The following is a 21,735-nucleotide window of genomic DNA, read 5'->3' as shown; positions in this document are numbered from 1 at the left end:
GATGAATCACGCGCTTCAAGTTTCGAAAGCCAGAGGCCTAACATGAAGATTCATAGCTCTCTGTAAACGATGATAACGCGGTCCTTCATAAGGGCCATCATGAAAACACAAAATGAGGCCAATCTAAGCATAAGATTTTGGCGGAGGTTAACGACGGCTCATTCTGCGGCATTCAGATAGATGTGTGTTTTTTTGTCCATAATAACAATTTTCATTGTTGGCAAAAAGTAGAGTTTGTCTTTAGTGCTTCGATATTTCCGTACGCCGACAGCATCTTGCTGGGCAGCCATCAAAGAAGTTCCTCTTGGCAGTGTCCGTGTTCCGGCCCTCAACTCGTCGCAGACGACTCAAAGTAGAGAAAGAGACCGCAGTTGTTACATTCTGAAAACACTCTACTATTGAAGCTTAGACTGCAGTTTCTGCAGTCCAGTTACACTGGCTCGTGGTGTGTCGCTAGCCAATAGTTACAGACGCACGTAGGAGTCCGCGGGTAACATGGAAGATGGCTGGCTTGATCTTTTTTCGCCAGAAGTGAACTCGCGATCAGCTGATTGCCAGCAGAGGCAGAGTTGTTACGATGATCACTTCGGCGAATTAATATCGTGCATGGTTTACGACGTCAACCTCAAAACAGTACGAGTTCCTGTTTGTTTATTTGCTTAGCATTGCCGATGGTAGCATAATGTTATGTTCTATTATTACTTTGTTACACATAGGCTAATATACGTAAGCACAATTTTCCATTGACATTTTCCGCGTCATGCTCATTCCATGTTTCTGACTCACTTATGCGACCGTTTGATAGAATTCCTTTCAGTAAAAAGGGGCAACATTTTCTGGTCAATTCAGCTTAATATATTGCTTGGTTCAGAGTAGTAATTTTTCGATCTAGGGGCCGTGTTGTGCACAAACATGGATGCCAAAGTATGGAAAAGTATCGTAAAGAAAAGTGAATATAATAGAAAAAGAGCATGTAAGTAATAACAATACCGAAAATGCCCTGGTAAAAGTTATAATCAACACATGATTCAAGAACGTGTCCTTTCCGATGCCGTCGAACCAGTCCCGCTACAAGACTCGATTCTCTGCACCAGACGCACCGTTTTTCCGCGTATTACGACCAAATGCGCGCAACCTTCCTCTGCTCTAGAAATGTTAACCGTAACAACTTCTACTTTGAGCTTTTGAGTTCGGTGACAGGTGGCAACTACCTATTGGACAACCTTGTTTTGCGTCAAGTTGCTATCGGAAAAACCTGTAACCTTCTCTATTCATGCGCAAATCTAACTGATTGAGCAAAAGTGAAAAATAAATTAGATGAAGTGGATCTGAAGCCCTTGAGGGATTATCGTTGAGCTGATCGAACTGCACGCCGTTCATTAGTCAACACTGTTTACATAGTTACATGTCTGCTGGAAACAATATTTGATTACTATGTCTTCTAATGATTGGTTGAGGATCGTCCGTGGTTCCGTGGTTTTCCATTGCGGGCACTTGCCCTCCACATACATGCAATCATGTCGATTTCCCGAAAACCATCAAAGAAAACAAACAGGTAAATCGACTTTCTGTGTTTTTACTGCAAAAAGTAAAAAGCCGTTTCAGTTTATGGTTCGTTGTGATGCGTACGGTCGCACGTTCGTAATTCCAGTTATTTCCACCGCAAGAATGCGGTCAGATTCAAAGAACGTTTAGCAATACCGCTAGCGGTTAAAAACAGGGGTTAGTTTGTTATAAATTAACACGTATGTGAGAAAGATGAAGAAAGAATTTTTGGCCACAGATAATGTAACTTATAGGTTTTTACAGTGTATATATAGAATCGCTATTAAAGTGTCGACAATAGGGACTAATCATCGATACAACAGCCGGAAACAGACGTATATGTTTATGCTGTTTTTTAATCATTTTCTTTTTACATTAAGTAGATTTTCATCGATATGTCATGCGTTTTGTATATTTAGTTTATCTGATGATTAATGTTCGAGTAATTATTAGTTATTTCGATGTTGACTATTAAGTTAGACTCTGGCTGACTGGTTTTGTAACCACACAATTTAGAAGCTTATTTGATCTACCGCGGTCTGTTATCGATCGTGGACGACAGCACGGTCCCATTTTTACGCCGTACTTGGGTTACTAAAACATGACTAATATACCATGGGATACTTTGATATTTGTTTGGCATTACGATGCTTACGTCTAGATCTTTCTCTTCTAAGAGATCACAGTTGGCGTGTTTGCCCAGCGTCAAGTGAGCGCCGCGTCCGATCAGTAACAAATAGCATTTTTTTCTATTGTATTGGGCCCGTCTACACAATACGTTAGCAACTGAAGTTTCATCTGACGTTCGGCATATCTGCTCGAAGTTTCAGTTTCACATTCGAATGCCGTTGTTCGCAAAAGGTGGGTCTGCTGACCATGTGAATTCTTCGGGCACCCTAGCGGTAGATCAAATCAGTTTTTATAAAGTTGAGCCTAACTACTTCTAGAAGCTTGAGGCTTTTGCACGGAACACGTAACCAGACCGGAAGAATCGTGACTCCAAAAGCCCAATGGCTGCATCAATGGGTAGCTACTTTAGATTTCCTAAATATAAGCTAATTATTGCGAAACGGACTTTAGCTATATGTCATGCTTCACAGATTGCTTCACGTTCAAAGCACAGTTACTGCCGGCCACAGTGGATATTCTGCTTTTCTGCATTTAACGGCACTGCATATCAAACCTTCGTTTGTGTACCTTTACTGATATGTTAGCCTTCAAGTAGCTTCAGGATCTCTAAGAAGCTTCCTATGTTTGAAGAATTCGCTCCTTTTGCCTAAAAACAAAAGCAGCATGTAGTGCTGGAGTAGGTCTCGTTCTATATATATAGCAAGTGCGCTCCTTGTATAACGTAAGCGAGCAGAACAACCCCCGAACGTGTAGATGCTTCGGAATGTTTCATCAACCTGATTTCTGACCCGCATAGCGCAAAGGACACATTCTGGGGAAACGCACGCTCGATGAATGATAATTGATTGACTTGACATGTTGCCACGTGCATGATTAATGGGGTAAACTACAGGTCATAAATCTCAACACTCGATAGTTTCTATTCGAATCCGTCGACTCTCCTGTTTGTATCTTCATAAAGGATTGTTTGTTACAGTTATGTACACAGTAATAGGTTAGCCTGCAACGATCCTCGCTAAGATTGTTCGAAGTAAAAAGATACGTTATCGTTAAGATGACTTTCTCTACTTGTGTGACTGATGTAGGACGAAGTTTCTACGGATATATGCAACCATTGTCTTTGCCAATAATTGGACATTGATGTAGTCCAGCCGTATAGATCTATCACTCATAATTGACCAGCCGTAACGTAAGGCCATCGGTGTAATTCTTCAATAGCGCTGGCGAGGGGTTGGCGAGCTTCGTCAAGTGTTCCAATCTAACTTAGTTTTTTTTAGAAGTCTAAAAGAGGTGCTGTGCCTTATTACCATATGTAGCGGTCTATATATAGACAGTCTGTGCGTAGTCTAACTAGCAAAAGAAGGATATTGAAAGTTGTTTACTTTGACACGGACCGCTGCTAATGGTGCGAAAGCACTAATAGTAAATTTGCAATATTGCTTCATGCCGGTCCGCCATCAAGCTGAAGTACAATGTTGTTGTGATTCCTCAGCAGTATGTGATACCAAATGCTCTAGACATGTAATAGCACGGTAGAAATTGTATCATCTCTGGCTCTTTATGACATGAAGTCTTGATAGTTGTGTAAATAAACTCATGAGGTGCGCGGTGTATTCCCGAGGATTCTTCGAGATTTCGCTGCTTTTTTTGCTTTTACCGAATATCACTACAGTATATATATATATTATTTAATTCGTTTATTTCTAAGGGGAGGATATCTAACTGACGTTGCATACAGGTCTCCAAAGGCATTGGTTCAGAATTGTGTGGCCTATCACAAAATATGTAACATGTGGAGATAATAGCAATTTTTTTTTAGTTTTTGATAATGGCTGACATCTCTCGATGCCCCTAACAGTCAAATAGGTACAAATGCCTGAGACACAGTAGGTGCTAGTCTGAATTTCTAGTAAAAAATGTAACGATATTGACGATGTTTAAACGTAAATTAAAGAATACAAATAGTTTTAACGAATCACGGAGTTTTAGATTGCATACGAACCTCAGACCTTGCCGTTGTGATATCGGTACCCTATTAGAAAACTCAAGATCAAGGGAATGATTAAAAACTAAGAAAAATTTCAGTCACCATATTCACTGCGTAAGTCCTAGATAAAGCATATTCTATCACTCCGTAAAACTCATTATATGAGGTCTATCGACTAATAATTGTAACCTATTAGTGTCAGAACGTAGTAAAGCACAAATAACGGCAACTTTAGTAAAAGTACATGGTGATCAAGCTTGAGGGTCCTCCTTTACCGTAATACGAATTTTGACTGTCTATTTTTCCCACACTTACTTTTCCTAGAGGGCATCTTACCAAAAAATCATTATCGACCCTCCCGAATTTCAAACACTCTCCATCTGGTCTGTATGTATGTTTTTCTTTCTTGAATTAAGACTACATTAAAGGAAATAGAACGATGCGTATAACAGTGTGGCTATAAACCAAACATATCTCATAATTGCTATTTTGGACTAGGTCAATACATTTTGACCAAAGCCCCCTGATTAAGTGTTCACGATCATTTTTTATCACAGTACAACTTCTAACTGTTTAGTTTTTCTAATCCGACCGTTTTAGTTCGAATAATCACAAACAAAATTGCTTAAACTAGTGTGGGTCTCCCATACCCTATGCTACTTCATGCGGTTGTGCTTCTTTAGAAATCTAATTTTCCATATTTCTCCCTTTGGTACTCAAAGTGTCCTAGTGACGAATCAGCCACAAACAGTCGTTTTTTTATCGATGTTGCTGTTCTTGCCGCCCTTGGCGCAGTGCAATTCCATCCTGTATGGTAGCATTATAGTCGAGGAAGGCTTCATGCTAGATTGGTGTAGCCGTCTAATATCGGTATAGTATACGTTACCCTGCCTCGAAGTTGACAGCTGCAGTGGGGCGGCTTGTAACTGCTACAAAGCTGTCGAATGCAGATCCCCAAGTCGATTCGTTCTCTTAGGGCTGCAAGATGCGAGGTTGCTTCTAAGCACGGCGTCGGCAACCGAAGACGAGGTCGGGAGGGATAGAACTCGTGGCGATGGTCGTACTTGGATCATAACGTTTTAAGGAAATGCATTGCTGGTCACCGGCTTCGTGTAGATTGAGAGAACAAGGCCAGACGCAGACCAGATTCGTTTATTGTGGTGGCCAGACCTTCGCATGTCCTTCATGTTTTAGGCGCCGGTTTACCCTAACCCATACCCCTATGTGTCTAGGCTGGAACACGCTTTCGAATGAAAAATTTAAACGAACTCAATAGCGAAACCCCAAGTACTCTCTACAAAAGAGCTTCTACGACCATTCTGCGTAGGTGAGCGCAGCGATGGTTAGAATTCAGTGTCAAATAAATACCACAGAATACTTCTGCTACTTTATCGGTGCATGACGCATGTAAATCAGTTGTATACAACTGATTTTCATCTCGAAAGCTTTTATAGGAATGTATGCATCTCCGGCATACGTATGGTGCAATCTGATGCACACTATTCTCAGTATTTAACAGCAGCGTTACGTAAAAGACGTTTGTCGATCATGTATTAATATCGAGTTGCCGTAAGGCAATTGAGCTCGTCCTGAACAATAATAACTTGGGATATTGAAGTTTCCTGAACGAAATTTCGTAAAGCGAGATGTGAAGAGACACAGCAGTGTCCCCAAAGGCAGTGCGAATTTCAGTGAAAGTATTCGGTGCAGCTTCTCCAGGTCTGGATCTGAAATCTTTATTCACAAGAGTCGAATTCAAATACCAATAACACTTTTAAGGTCAACAAATAGAGTCCTTAATAATGAGAAAACCCCAAATAGCAAAAACTGCCAAAAGTTTCTTACGTTGCTCGGCGAAGTTCATCTTTGTTTCCCGTCGCCTCTGCCATGACTTACCCTCATTTCCGTGGATTCCATGAATTTCTATGATATGAGATCCTATTTGATATATCAGATTGTTTCATATATATATATATATATATATATATACATATTGAGCCAACTATAATCTACGCAACGCCAGTGTGAAAGTCAGACTAAACCAAGCGGACCTTCTAGAAAAGTCCTGAACTACCATTCGCAAGAAGATTAGTAATGCCTATGTAATAGAAACCTTATTAAAATTAGGCCCATTTTAGATCATTTTAAATTTATTGATAAAACAGTGTTTACAGAAATGAAGAAAGCACAATCGCATACGGTCCACAGGTCTTTAGTTAACGTCGAAATTAAAATACCAGCTAAAGGAAGTGTGTTAAAAAAATTTACAGAAAACAAACAGTACATGGGCTATATTTTTCCATGGAGGCTATCGCACATGTAGGCCATATACAGGACTGAATAACTTTTCCCTAAAGTGGCGGCCTCATTAGCTTCCTTTGCCGTTGTAGTCTATATATATTGTGCACTGGAAATTGCGAAAGACGACCGTCAGTCGTGTGATCTAGACGGCCAACTTACTGCGTGAAGCGCCATTTGTACTAAATTCTAAAGTCACTATAAGGTAAAAGTTTAAGCCTCTTAAAGCGGTTTGCGGTATATGCGTTGAAGATGCACATTTTGCTCAAGTAAACTTGTTTAAAGAATACCCTTTGCAGAAACCTTTACAGCACATCCATCTGTTAAAAAATAATTTTGGACCAAAAGCCCTCACATAGCTTAAACTTCATAAACATTTAATTGGCAGATTCAGACGAAGATATGCAATTCCCGCGGCACGTACATGCTATTTTTGTACAGTAGGTGACAAAGTTCTTGTAACTAATTAAAAGGAAACAGCTTACATTTCTTTAACTTAATTCTATAAGTCGTAGTTTTATTCAAGCGGGAACGCGCTAGCTGATCGATGGTGGTTCATTATTTAGAAGAGAGGGTCTTGGCTGAAGCACAAAGTGGCGTGCGATGGGTCACACTACGATGGCTTGGAAGAGTTTTGCTTTACACTATTGCGTCGGTATTTAAAAAAGTGTTTACAAATTAAAACTGTTTATTATAGTCTTTTTCTGTAGCGTAAACGCGCAGGCTTAATGAAAGCAATGGCTATAGTACTACAAAAAGAAAGGATACACCGATACTCGTCCTTAAATTACTTACGTCCTTAAGCCTTGTGAAAGTACGATACAACGTAGTCGGTGTGATTCAATTTCTTAAAACGAATTTCTTGGCTATTATTCTACGAATGAGACTTTACGTCCAAAAGTTGCTATGTGTCTGTTTTGAACTGCATCGAGGCTTGCAGACACAGATCATTACCATTACGAAACTGTTTTAGTCCAAGGCCGTTTCTTCTTGATAACAGAGCCACTTTCCCTATTCGCTTGCCTTCACTATTTAGGTTCCCATACGACGACGACCTTCGTATTTTAGCATAGTCGCTCTCTGTAACGATTTTGTAATAGCAGCGCCCTCTTTCTGACAAATCACTTCAGAGCGCTTTGCCTTAATGAGGCATCGTGGCAAAGTCGTATATAACGGCGTGACGTTTCGCCTCCTAATCTCCTCCTTGTCCCTACCAAGACAGTGTCATTTTGTTCAACTAAAAGGATGTTACGCGTTCCTCGATTTCTCAACGTGTGGTTTCTAATTAAAGTTCGGGATGTAACCACGCCGCGTCCTGTTTGAAGGTCCAGTAGAAACGTTTGCTCGCGGCTATTATATTTACCAATAAGAGCTAATCGTCTTTCATAGACAGTGACGGGTTTAAACAATCGTCACTAGGAGACTAAGCCGCGCTTAAGGTTAGTCAATTATACAATTTGCCCTGACCTTGGCCTTAACAATGTCTATAACAGCGACATTAAATCGTGATATGTAGGATAGATAAAAATTGTAGATAAAAATTCAGCTATAGCAATTTCATGGGCTGTTAGAGCATTGCTATTGCGTGCGTCGTTCTATAAATTATATTATATAATGAGTAAATTTAGCTTGAATCAATTATATTCTGAAGATATTGTTGATAATAGGTGCTTGGCAGATGCGACATCTTACATATTGGACCGATTCATGTTCGAATTAAGATCATCTTATAGTTGAAATCGAATAACTTACTAACAGATTTAGATCTGAACTTTACTGAATCATAGGCTTCCATCGTCATCCATCGACTACATTTCTTCATAGCCGCAGAACGCTCGGCATGCATCTAATCAACTACTATATACCCTCATATGTCAAAAGTAACAATAAATATATAGTTAACTGCCTTATAAGTTCTGTGCGATTTGGCAAATATGGTCATAACGCTGTAACCTGATCGTGACCTTGGAAGGGCTCTTTATTGGAGTAGTCAGCCTTATTTCGACCACTTCCGTGACAGTCATCAGTCATTAAAGAGGAATCAGTCCTTCAAATGGCTCACCTCGACATACGCCGGATACAGCATTTAAATGAAGGCCCTTCTCTGCACTTGGTTTTCAGTACTATTAAAATAAAAAAGCGATTTTTCGACATGGGCTACAAGTACCATTTCTGGCGGTAACGCTTATTTCATATAGCCACCATTCCCCACGCTCACAGATTTCCTTCAGGACCTGAGGCACTCATTAGTTATTTTTAAAGCATTTCGTTCATTCGAAAATAACTTCCTTGCGTAAAGCGATCATGCTAGGTATGAAGTAGCTAACGTCTAGCTAAAATACGTTGCATGTAAAAAATTTAGTGCACAAAGGGCGCATTATTTTCGACCGTGATAAGTTTGTTATTTTACCGTAGAAAAAGCATGCTTCCTTCTAGTACTATAAATGACAAGCGAATGCATGCCCATTATGACAAACTACGAGTCATAGTTTATCCTAATTTGAGTTCCACACGCTGTATATGCGCACGTATCTGTGCGTGTGCTATTATGTGTATATAGTAGAACTAGGCGTATTACCTGAACTTCTAAAGAGCAGGGGTTCTCTTTCATGAGCTAGAGTTATGGCTGCTTTCGTAATGGGGTGAAATAAAGCCCTCTCTGCTTCGCCTGCTCTGTAATAGTTAGGGTCACTGTGTGTTGCTTGGCATCCGCGTCCCAAAGGACTGAGGCGAGAGTGGAGGCCGCATGCTTTTAGGAGGTTATTGCGTGGGTAGCTATTATTAGACGTACAAGCATGGAAGAAGTCTGTGAAAAAAAACCCGGTTTCTCAGACGCAGAGAACGTCTTAATTTGGCTGTCTCTGCACTAAATATTGCATTTCGTATTCATACAGTTTATTTCCAAACAAACATTAAAGCAAAAGGAAATCCTTCGATATTTCATTTAGGCGTGCCGAAATCTGTTAATTAAGGCTGCTGGTAATGTTTCCCACGTTGAATACTTTTAATCGTTGTATCACGAGAATACGGCGAGCACACAATAAGGGACTCACTAGTACGCTGCCTATTTTTTTGTATTATCGAAGTTTTACTAGGGCTAAATAGAAGTTGAACGAACTACTGGCAGTTCGCAGACGAGTAACTTATATTCGAATGAGTATTACTTTTAATTAAAGATGATCAATTTCTAACCCATAGAAGTTATAATTCATTTGCCACTCTCATGAGAATTGTACGCTACGCAAACACATTATCGATTTATCTTGCGCAGTTTGCGTATGGTTATTAGTATGACAGCTCCGTAGTAAGCATGATTTTTTCTTGATTGTTTATCGCCAATGAATATTCGTTTCTGATCATGTCTATCAGTCGGTGGTTAGGTACGATAAGGGTGACGAACTGCTACTTAATTCTGTTGTCTGAACCTAGGAGAATTTTACTCTAAATATGGAGCACGGCGCTGCCAGTATGACATCAGCATCTGCTACCCCGGTCGACCCAAACGAATCAGAGAACCTATATAAGCTTCAATATGCAAAATATTTCTACCGTGGTCCTGGCTTTGCCTTCGGGTCAAATCTGGCACCTTGAACATTTCGCTGACACTTATTGTACGCGACTTCTATAATATTCTGTGAAGCTCGATTTGACAACCCTTGTAACGATGCTAAACTGTTTAGAAATAATATTTGCTTGTGTATTTCCTATTGATCCATATGGGTTGCAGACTGACCAAACATTTTCCATGTAATTAGGGACAACAATGATATACTCGGCTAAAGGGTTGCAATTTACGTTTTTCAAAATCCTGTTAAAATTTACGAGACATGCTATTAAGCTATTAACACGGGAGATTCTAAAATTCGCACGGATCGTACACCATTGGCTCGTGTTATAACACCACCTCACGATTAATACTAACAATCGTAATGGTAATTTTCCTCGATTGAACTGGTCAACAGTTGGGCCTGCTAAGTCCACCATTGAAAAGGGCCTATTTGTCAATTGTTGTTTTCAAAACGACGTAAAATTTTCGTCCTGCTGAATTGCATACCTGGAGCCATAAACGAACCGATCGCGCAAGCATAGCCTTTATACCTTAATTTAATAAGATAGTTGTCTTTCTCTAGTAACCATAAATGTGCAAATGAGAAGTTTCTCAACTTAATATAATTAGTTCACTCGCGCTATTGCTTTGGATTGACGTGTCCGCGAAATGAAAAAAACATATCATTCGTTTATATAATGTTGTCGCCTGTTTTTTCAGTCCTTCCAACGCATCAACTTATGAAATTAATGCGGCCAAGAAACGTCCAACTTAAACTTTAAAGGCTCGCGTCAATTTTTCGCTATTTGAACACTCAGTTAAGTTTCACGAATTCCTTCACATCACAGTTTTTCTAGGTCTAGGGTCACTTTAATTTAGTCCACGGTCTGCTTGAAACCAATTGGTAAATCTACCAGGGTCTTTCTTTCTAAGTTAACGATACTCAGCTTGATGAGTTCATGTAACAGGATTGCGCTGGTTTTCTGGAAAACATTTTCTATCTTTGGTCGAATTTTTCAAGTAAGTATTTGACTGAATTTATTGTTATTAAGAAGAGTTATAGATTTAATTAGTTTTGTAATATTGTACCGCATGTAATCTATTACGTTTAGAATAGATCCTAGTTCCATTTGTTTAAACGTTCCTAAAGAATAATGCCATTTTTAATACTTTACAACAAGAATTTGTTGTCTATAGTTGCACTTATGCGCAATTCGTGATTCAGGAACGGGTCCTGTTTGTTGACCTCTGTAGCTTCTAGCCAAAAGAGCTTCGGTTGTTGGTTGTTGTTGGTCAGAGTTCTATTTCTGCAAAAAGGAAAAAGATTAAAAGTGCATTTATACAATAAACATAGAATAAGTTATAATAACTTATTCTAGGCATACCTAGATATACAATGATTTTAAAAAAAAACCGAATCTAACTGAAGGTGTATAAAATAAATCCCTGCAGATACTTCATTTGTGTAGACTCCCTCCCAGATACTGATGCCAACTATTCGTCACTCATGGCATCACTTTTACAAGATCGAAGTGTTTGAATTCAGCGCCTACAGAGCATTTTTTCGTGATTAGGCCTAATCGTGGCCAGGATAAAGCCATTCCAAAATCGACCTTATCGACAAAATTTAATTGCTTTTTAATTCAATATGATTATACGTTAGCTTTCGATTGAATTTAGAGATTTTTCTGACCATCTTTGGGGCGAATAAATGGAACTATAGCATAGAGAACCTTTGGCTAACGAGCGAAGCAGAAAATAATTGAGCAAATACAAAAAATCAGAGTCGACCAAAATAGGTCTAACAAAGAGATGGGCTACGGCGCACTCATATGGCTTACTGGGTAACTTTTTGTGTTGTGACGTATTTGATTTAGCAATAACCTTCTAACCATAAGCTTTTTTTCGTTTGAACAGTTGATCAACGTACTTTACGAATTTATACGATGTTTCGATCAGAACGTCATCTAAGAGAAACAAATATAACGATCATGCTGAAGTATCCGCATCGGTACTCAACTTTAGTCCACTGACTTACCCATGCGAAAAAATACAATGTATAATAGTTGAAACTGTGTTATAAGTTGTTTTGGCTTTACAAGCTGTGGCATAATTCAGGATCTGAGCAAAGCTTTTGGTCTTTTGCAAAATAGGGAACATATTACTGACAAAGGATACAGGCGTTCAAAGGGATGCTAACTAGAGCGAAATGGCACACGAGTGCGTTCCTGAGCTGAGCGCTACTTAAGTTCCTGTGTAAGCGCAACTGTGGACAGCAGGTCAGAAGGCCTTTCGGTAGCTGGCAAAAGCTGTAATGTTCTCTCAAAATCGAGACCTTTTTCGTATCATAATTAAATCGAGCCTTGCTTTACATTCAAGCCTTTGTAACAGAGAACTTTTAATTAGTTATTCCACCATTGTACATACTACGGAAGGTATGGTAATTTAAGGGTATTTTACTTGCGTCCACGTGATAAATTGACCCAACCTAAATGCAATTGTAGAGTCACAATAGAAAACACCTGCCGCTAAATCGTTGCATAACATGTTCTGTAACTTAATTGCTCAGCTTTAGGTACAGAATATTTGTTTGCAGTCCTAATAAAATATATAGGAACTACTTAAACCATCATAAATATTTATTGCCATCCACCTAGGTGAAAACATTCAACTGGGTAAACATTCTAAAAGTCGTATATTCTAAGTTAATCCATCCTAGAATTTTAGCTAAGGCCAATCTTTCCTTAAAGACATATTGCCAGCAATTTGTTTCACTGACTGGTAAGCATCTTCAGTAGCGGCTAAAGTAAACAAATAAGTGTTAGGGGCAGTTATAGGTGATATCTGTTTATACTGGCATCTGTGAATAGTTATTTAGGAAAGAGCCAACGTTCTGGTCGTTGCAATAGAAGGTTGGATTATTGGGTTTACATCTCACTCCAGCCTATGATCGATCCGTTCTAGGTACACTATACGTATCTTTATTGATCTGCGTACAGTGCACGCATCTTCGTCCTTAAATACCTAACATAACCCTCTCAGGTCTTTTTATGAGACACTGAGCTCGTTCGAAAACCCATAGCGTATACGATGGCCGGCTTTCAGTGACGAAATTCGCGCTTCCCGAACTGCATATCTGAGATATCTGCATTCGAATTGGCCTACTTTAGATCTGGAAGTAGGTTAACTCTACTACCAGCAAACGGCCTAATTTGAAAAAAACTAACATTTAGTCCTTCAGAGCACACCGAAGCATGCGTCTCGATCCAGTGGACGTTTGAACTGTTGTGGACCTTGTAGCCCTTAAATGGGCGCTTAAGAAGTTGCTGAGCAGTTTCAATGCTTCCGGGATGAAAAACAAGAGCTACGTATATGTTTTTATTGTATTAGCCCGATTCAGGCGGTTTCATTTGTTATGTTCATGAAACATCATGGTAATTAAATGTCCTGTCAGGGACCACTCGCATAACTCAATTTTTTGCGTAATTTTCACTCACAACCTTACACAGCTGAGCGTTAATCTTTTCAGTCATTTCACAAATCCTGTGTTTTACATTGTGAATTATTTTAAGTGTTATGTTATAAACTCTGCTCTTCACTTATTCCCATAAAGTAAAATCAAAGATCTAATTACAGAAGCTGGGCGGCCACTTGATGTTACCGCCGCGCATCGAGATCAGCCGGCCTGGGAACATAATTTCGAGTAGATTGATTGTTTCCCACGCTTCGTGGCGAAGTGCTTTACCTTATTGAAATCGATAATTATTTGTGTCCAATATCACCACTTCAAGTCACAAAAAAGGTTTGCAGTATATTGCAATCGAGCTCGCCACCGACTATCTTAGCTGTTCCATCGTCATGTCCGAAGGGACATGGCCTAGAGACATTTTTGCTCCACAGGCCGCATCATATAGCAACTCTTTGTGAATGAAGTGGTCGCTCGACGCTCCAAACTGAAACATTTGTCGAAAATGAGTTTCGGCAGAGAAGATTATACGATAATCAAAGAAGTTTCTCGAACGTCCTTCAACATGAGATCAACGAACAAACAACGTTTGTGATGGCCCTTGGTCCTTAATGGTGATGATAACTAATTCTTCTTGAAACGCAGATACGACTTTTACTTGAAAATGAGTCGTGTTGAGGTCTTCGGATCGGCATCGACACTATTTCTCACCGCAGAGATGCTATTACTCATCCGTACGATTGATGATCTGGTCTTAAAGCGCTTGTTCCAAATATGGCTCTTCCAAATATTGATACTCGCCTGACGCTACTTGTTATCTATCTGTTCCTATTATACGATTTATAAAGTTCAATTTTCTTATTGATTATTTCGCACTGATTGAATGGCAGCACTAGTAGCAGTAGCCAGTGAAAAATTTCTGTCAAAATATATTCAGCTGCATTGCAGCGATAGCAAAGATGATCGACAACAATTCCTATTTATCTGTTTTACTGAAGTGTAGCAACGGAGACTAACTTTACCGTTATAACCGACTTTTCCAGGTCGAGTTTTGTATATGTTTTCTTCATTGCATCGTCGCAATAGGCAAACGCAACCGTTAAGCAGACCACATCTTTAAGTGGAGTTAGAAGAGTCTCAAATCAGAAATCGCCGAAGTTATTTCGATTCCCTGAATATAAAAAAAAATAAAAAATATAAAGTAAAACTGAATCGCAACGGCATCTCACAATGCAACTTTATAACGAAAAAGTGTAAAACAGGCCAAAAATAATTCGCAGTAAAGCAGGAGCCCAAAATCGAACTCATCTTAATGAGACCTTACAAGAGCCTTGTGATTTCGTGATTTGAGAGGGCAAACAATTCAAGCAGAGAACCGGAAGGATAACATGAAGAAAAGCGAGGGGCACGAAATCACCTGAAAATACTAACATCACTAAGAAGCTCACTAGAATGATATCATTTGAGGAGAGGAAACATGCAAATGATTATAGGTATATATATTAGCAATCCAGGCAAAGAATTAATTTTGCCTGTTATAAAAATTTGCCATGGAACAATTCCCTTGTCTATTTTTATGAGTCACTTTTGGTTTTACTTCAAGCTACGTTGATAAATTACGTATATTTTTCTAACTGAAAAAATAATTTACTCAAAATAAGAACCAGAATACAAAAAAGTTAAGCTTCATTCCAAAGAGTACTTTTATTACTATTTTATTGTTCGAGAAACGTATGCACCCTTTCTAAACAAATAAACCGATGAAAAGGCTTGAATTATATATGGCTTAAGTTATTACCTATCTACCTATCCTATTGGAAGAACTAAGTTTGATTGCGTCCACTACTTCTGAACATAATTCTGCCAGAACTAGTCATATATTATATATCGCGGCAGAAAGCTATATATAAACGTGTGTCCAGAATGTCCAAAGCATTGGAACTAATATCTAATCAGGCATATTTGTTTGGTACAAATCTATAATAGATACGCGCTAGGTAGCAGAGATAAACTAACCGAGGTCAGTAACAACGTAACAGATAAGGCTCATGAATGGATTCACTAAAGCACTCCTCGAAGGGTGGCCAATGTTTACGAAATTTTTAAAGATCAACCGAAAAATGCAACACTCCACTTATATGCCGTCTATAATGCTAAAACGAGCTGCACGTAAAAGTTGCGCTCACGATATTCCAGTCAACCTATTTACCTCCTTACCTTGGCAATAACTATGAATATCGGGCAACGGCCGAAAGCCGCTTCCTCAGATGAGTTCTCCTAAAAACGAAGATTTTTTTTTGCTCAAGGAAGCAATATTCATCTTTAGAAAGGATATCTGGGAGATTTTCAGTAATATAGATTCAGCTGAGATCCTCGTTCACTTCTGGGTATTACGGTGTGGGAAAAGGGGCCGCAGGCACAGCTCGTGACGTGTGAAGAATCAGTGTTTCATATTACCGTCGACTTGAAAATGGAGTAAAGGCAAAAGCAAAACTCAAATTTAGTGCTTTTCAGTTGAGTCCGTGATAAAGGAAAAGGTTCCTATTTATTAAATTGTTTCTTTTTTTATCTGTAGTGAGTCCGAGCGGTTTTTGAATGATATGTATTATAACCAGAAATATTTACTGTTTCTTTAAACTTACTTTAAAAAGTACCTGTTCCAAGTTGGTAAAGGCAGATCCTAGAAGTAACTTGCTTCTTGCGCGAAGCGTCGAATATGCTCAGCGACAGTGCGGTGGTCGAAGCCAAGAAACTTGTCATCATTTTACAAGCAGGTTCTGAAATCCATGCTTGATTTGCTCCCGTATTCAATCAAGGCAAATGATATTCTCGCGAAAAAAGCCGCTTAAAAGAACGCGAAATGACGCTCTGTTGTTACATATAGTTACCGATATAAGTGGTTAATGAAGTAGCCTTCAGAATTATTTGAAGAACTGAACTTTTTTTTAAATCTAAAAATCAAGAGAGTTTTTCCGAATACATCGAATAGCAGAGTCGTCGGCGACTCAAATGTTCGCAGAACAAGATGTTCCGTAGTGCAATCGTCGTCTCAGGGCAAGACGGTGACAGTCTAATCATAATCAGTTCCGTAGGGGTTGGTCAAGATCGGCCCCCGTACGAGGGCAATAAATCGTTGATCGGAAATGACATTTGACAAGGTGCCAATGATAACGTAGGGTGGCCAGAATTTTTCTAAGCGGTGGACACACAGATGGCTTTATCAGTTACCGGGATTCTCCATCATTGCTTACGCAACCATATTCGCGATTGCTTACGGAATCCTTAATATGACCGCTCATTGATGGGACTTTGGACTAGGACGATGTTCAACCCTAGCAGAACTCGCGCCGTCAGTCTTTGATCAGACAGACATTCTGGTACTAATAGAAACCTGGCTGACGTGTCCCGGGCTTCTACTCAGACATCTGTTTAGCTCGTATAGTTAGAAGTTCCCATAAAAGTGTCTCTCTCTTTTTATCGTAGAATCAACCATCACATGCTGAACATAAAAGAGAATAATCTCGTAACACACCGCAGCCAGACGACATGACTGATAAATATAACCACCCTCTTTTGCCAGAACGTTTGCAGCATTTAATAGACCTCGCATAGCAGTGGCTAGCCACAGTAATCAAAGATAAGGTAACGACAAGGAAGTGTAACTTACTTGGATGGTAGTCTTACCTGCGGGAGATCCTAAAAACTCAAAGCAGACGTTCCGAACAGGATCGATGGTGCAAACCTTAAAACGTCACGGTCACTGGCTCCTTGTTGGGCGACATGCTTTAACGGGTGTTTACACGGGAATGCTTTCGGCTATTCCAAAGAATCTTTTTAACCTTTCAGTAAGTATAGTGCAGGAGAACAATACAAGGATCGACGACGAAGCAGCGGGGCCGCCCCTAGTTTTAAGTAAAGAGTTTTGTAGAAACTCCTCTCCCTCAGACGCGTACCTTACCTGTTTAATTCAAATGCGACGCTTTTGCAGGATTAACGCTTATTTTTCACTCATCAGCTTTCCGGTAATTAGCCTTTCTGGGTAAGCAATTTTCATAATCATCTTTTTGACATAGGGTCGAGGACTTATCTTGCTGGAGGGATCTAACTGAAACGGGTCCTGGTGAACCTACTTTCCAACAGAATTAGCAAATAACCTGGCAGTCGTACGCGCAACTCTTCTGTAAACGTTAACTCATTTTTTTCTTCTACAGTTATAATCCCTGGTGTTTCATAAGCCTTTGTAGTGAAAATTTTACTAGCAGCGGCTAACCGCTTCTATATGACCGTTGTGCACAATTCTTGTAAGAAGGCACTTCGATAAATTCGCACAGACAGACTCTGTCTTATAAATGCCAAAACGTTGTTCGTATGGTTCTGAGAATTCGTAATTTGTACTATCTAAAAAACGAGAACAAAGTCGAACAGCTCATTTCACTGCCAACTTCCGCTAAACGCTTCTGAAGTCGCGCCCCACTTTTTCGAGCATCCCAAAAAATTGCAGCAGAAATTTGCTATGATCGATAGGAATTAAACAAATTATCATGTCGTTGCTCGTTGTTATTTACTGTACGCGGCTTTTTGCATAAGCTACGGGCTTTTATAATTTGAGCGCCATTAAATTGCTTACTTCTGAACAAAGGGCATCAAATCGAAACTAATCATTTAGCCATGTACGAAACAGCGGCGCCAGTAGGACAAGCATCATCAATACGCAACGGCTCGTGTAAACGCTGGTCGGGCTTCATTGTTGTCAGCTGCTACCTATACGCGAAAAAAGCCAATTTTCTATTATTAATCACTCTAGCCGTATGTTTTATCCTTGTTAAGAAATATTTGGAAATGGATAAGGGAAATAGTGTTAATTTACGCTTCCCATCGCTAACCTAGGCTAACATGCCTGCTGTGCCAAAACACATCGTCCAGACTACATTAATTTCTATTCTCAACAATAAGCCCTTTACTGGGACTTGACACCTATCTATTCTAGTTGTCATTGTTTTTTAGAGCGTTGTCTCCTAGCACGAAAAATTAGGACACTGTTGTCCATGGTCGAAAGAACGCCATCATCGAGTGCACGTAATGTACGCAGACCAAGCTTAGCTTCCAGTGATCCCGCCGACACGCCGCTAAGCAACATTCCCAAGATCATACGTCCGAACGAACTCCATTATTTTGCATAAACGTGCCACCGTCTATGCACATTTCTGAAACTGACCGTCGTTGAAATCAGTTGTTTTGGGCCAGCTTGAATACCATATGATACACTTCCTACCTACAAAACATTAACATACCAGCTCGCCATCTTGTGGATAATAGATCCGTTGTGAATGTTCTAATACTGACTGAGTGGCTTTAGTCCTCACGAAAACCATCATATGTACCGACTATCTTGACTATATTACTGAATGCTATATATTTATTGAATGAGAATTACCATGCAATATATTCCAATTGTCACTAGATTCGTACAACTGCTTCAGTAATCGAACCAGCCCAAGACCTTTTTCTATTGAGAATCCTAATCTCTGACTTGTAGGGATTAGCCAGTGTAATATATACAAATGTGTCGAGGTGCGATAGATCTATCTAGGGTCAGGTAAGAAAGTGTCCTAAGTTATTTTTTTTTTCTCAGTGTACATTCAATGTTCGTACCTCAAGCAGGTTCGGGGTTTTGCATTAGAGCTTTTACGACAGGTTTAATTAGGGCGTGTATCTGATATGTTGTCTATTAGTAATAACCTATGAAAAAGTCGATTAGATTCAAGCGTATTTTGACTCCTATGCTTGTGGTCTTTTTGAGCAGGTGAGGCCATCAGATATGAAACTTCAGACGAGTTCTATTAGAAACGCGTACGTCCTTAGTGAAATCCGAATGATTTCTGAAATAGAAAATTCCATAAAAGGTCTTATCGGCTGTGACAGTGTGCTTTGCGGCACATAGCCAAACAATTTGGCATTCGCTACTTCGCGGATCTCTTTAGAAACTGTCGGAGAATCTGCACTGAATCTCATGCTTTAAAATAGTCGTTTCAATGTTGCTTGTTGTTAGAAATTCACTCATAGAGCGTGCTTCCGCTAGTTGAGATGTACAATATACAAAAATACTCGCATCTGTTCGCGTAATAACTCGTCATAACGATGAAAAACAATCGAAAAATTTCAATATAGCGTATGCGTTAATACTACAGAATCACAGCAGTGGAATAATGCAGAGTTAAAGAGTCGGAGGGGATTAATGATAAAAAAAAGAGAGGCACTGAACTGTCCCGTTACTAGAAAATCACGTTACCGTAACGCAAACAGCGGACCTTGTCCTTTTGCCGCAGCCGACAGTTATATATTATTACTGGGTATAGGACAAACGGGCGTACAGTCTCGTAGACGTCAAAAGGCATCATCGAAAACGTCATATGGAAGCTACAATTAAGCAGATGCTCTGTTCGCACTACTGCAAGTCGGAGACGAGGCAAGCTTCTAAAAACAAGATGCATCTCTGTTTAGAAAAACAAGATGCTAACAGAACTCGGCAGAGATCTTCGCTGCTTGATGCGCGTTTTATCCACAACCGTAATGCTCATGGATTGACGGACCAACTCCTGGTGTCCGTAGTGCAGCAATGGCAGCTACAACAATTACACTGGACCCTAGTCGAATCGTTGTGACGACTTGCTGCTCATAGTCGTACGCGGGCCGCGGGAGAACGCTAGCGAATAAGAGCTTTGATCAAAAGCTAGCAGGAGAAACGAACGGACAGCACAGATGATAGCAGTAGAAGAAAATAGTAGCCGGGCAGAATTGCAAAAGTTTCTTTAGCCAGTGTCACTAATGTGGCCGCTGACTGCTTTTACCACCAGCACAGCTGATAGTACCCATCACTGCTGCCTGTGACTCCATTCGTGTCATTATAATTCACTCATTTCCATAGCTTCGGTCTTCTTTGCGTTGGTTGCATCTTTCCACTTTCCTTCTTAGGCGCTTCCGGGATTACGATCACTCGACCCATCCGACAAGGAGACAAGTCAGCTTCGCTGTCGGTAGCCTACCTGTCTGCCTGCCTGCCTGCCTGCTTCCAGGATCAACACGAAGAAGTCCGAGCTTGCCATCGGTTCAAAGACGTTCATTAGCTCCTGCTGCTATCCTGTGAGCCATCCTTGCGCAGTTCATTTTCGCGAACATACTCACAGAGGCACTTCCAGTGGCATATTCACTGTTGGGTAGGCACATCATGTAAGTAAGGAGTAAACGAGAGCCCAGCTGAAAATTTATGTATATATATAGTTGCTCTCGAACGGGAAAGAAGGGTTTAAATGCACGCTAGTTTAATGCCTAAACGTTATCACATCGCTATAGTTACCGGGACAAGAGAAGCTTAAACGCTAGCTTTTCCCTTCGGTCTAGAAGACAATGAGCACTAAAGACTGCCTAGCCCGTACGAATCAGGTTGATTACGCCTATTTGCCTGCCTTTATTTTCTAGTAGACCCTCCCGATTTCCTAGGCTACTGACATAGTGGGTGGTTTTATTTCGGACGTATTAGAAGAGGCCGCTTTAAGAATTGAACCGGAAGCTAATTTGGATTAAAAGACTTGTAAAAGATAGTGTACTAATAGGAGATATCTAAATCAATTTCGCTTCCTCATAGTTGAACTCGGTAGTATTCGAAGGTTATATTTGTTCGTTCATCGATTCGGTGATTTTTCCCTATGCAGTGAAACACATCGTGCTTTGAGATCACTAGACGGAAAAAGGTCCACATTACGTTCCTGGTAGCATTTTAAGAGGTGTCGGTAGTAAACCCGCCAAAGCGTCAGTTGAAACAGACGACCTGCTGAGACATCTCAGGATAACGATCCTTGGGTTTTGTGGCACCTCGTAAATTTTGAACGATTATTTTTGTCAGGTCCTCTATCAAGTGTAAACGTTTGCGCAAGCTTTCTCACTGAACTAGGGATTGGCTGAAATCATTATATATACACCAGCTCTCTAACAAATCCTTAGAGTTGACTAGTTTTAAAAAAAACGATGCTTAATTGTTGATGTTTGCTGCAATATGGGAAAATCAAAATTGTGTCACTATGGCGCTGACGTATCCATTATGTCATGATAATTCCTGGAGAAGTGTTCGTCAAAAATATTTGGCCCTATCTATCGTTACTGACCTGCCAATGGAACTAGCAATCTTATTATAGGTATAGTTAAGTTTTTTTTACTTGAAAGTTTATCTGAAAATTTAACAGATGTTCTGCACGTTCTATATTGGAA

The 21,735-nt window shown here is 39.9% G+C and overlaps 1 long non-coding RNA gene across 10 annotated transcripts; it reads right to left on the bottom strand.

Annotated features, from left to right (window-relative positions):
- Positions 1 to 9,845: 9,845 nt before the first annotated feature.
- Positions 9,846 to 21,267, bottom strand: LOC111243106 (uncharacterized). 10 transcript variants are annotated; one of them, XR_015330445.1, is made up of 4 exons: positions 16,116 to 21,262; positions 15,691 to 15,936; positions 14,496 to 14,644; positions 9,846 to 11,314 (listed from the first exon to the last, which is right to left on the bottom strand). It is a non-coding gene; the product is annotated as an uncharacterized LOC111243106 (long non-coding RNA). The 10 variants fall into 10 exon arrangements; XR_015330449.1 differs by lacking the exon at positions 9,846 to 11,314 and adding an exon at positions 14,798 to 14,890 and having other exon boundaries at positions 11,850 to 14,644; positions 16,116 to 21,267; XR_015330462.1 differs by lacking the exon at positions 9,846 to 11,314 and having other exon boundaries at positions 11,859 to 14,644; positions 16,128 to 16,250; positions 17,158 to 21,263.
- Positions 21,268 to 21,735: the final 468 nt, after the last annotated feature.

Source organism: Varroa destructor, unplaced genomic scaffold, assembly GCF_002443255.2.
Source record: "Varroa destructor unplaced genomic scaffold, Vdes_3.0 BEIS01000001.1, whole genome shotgun sequence".
NCBI classification, from domain to species: Eukaryota; Metazoa; Arthropoda; class Arachnida; order Mesostigmata; family Varroidae; genus Varroa; species Varroa destructor.
Note: the sequence above shows the minus strand (reverse complement) of the source record. Positions and strands in the feature narration are given on the sequence as shown.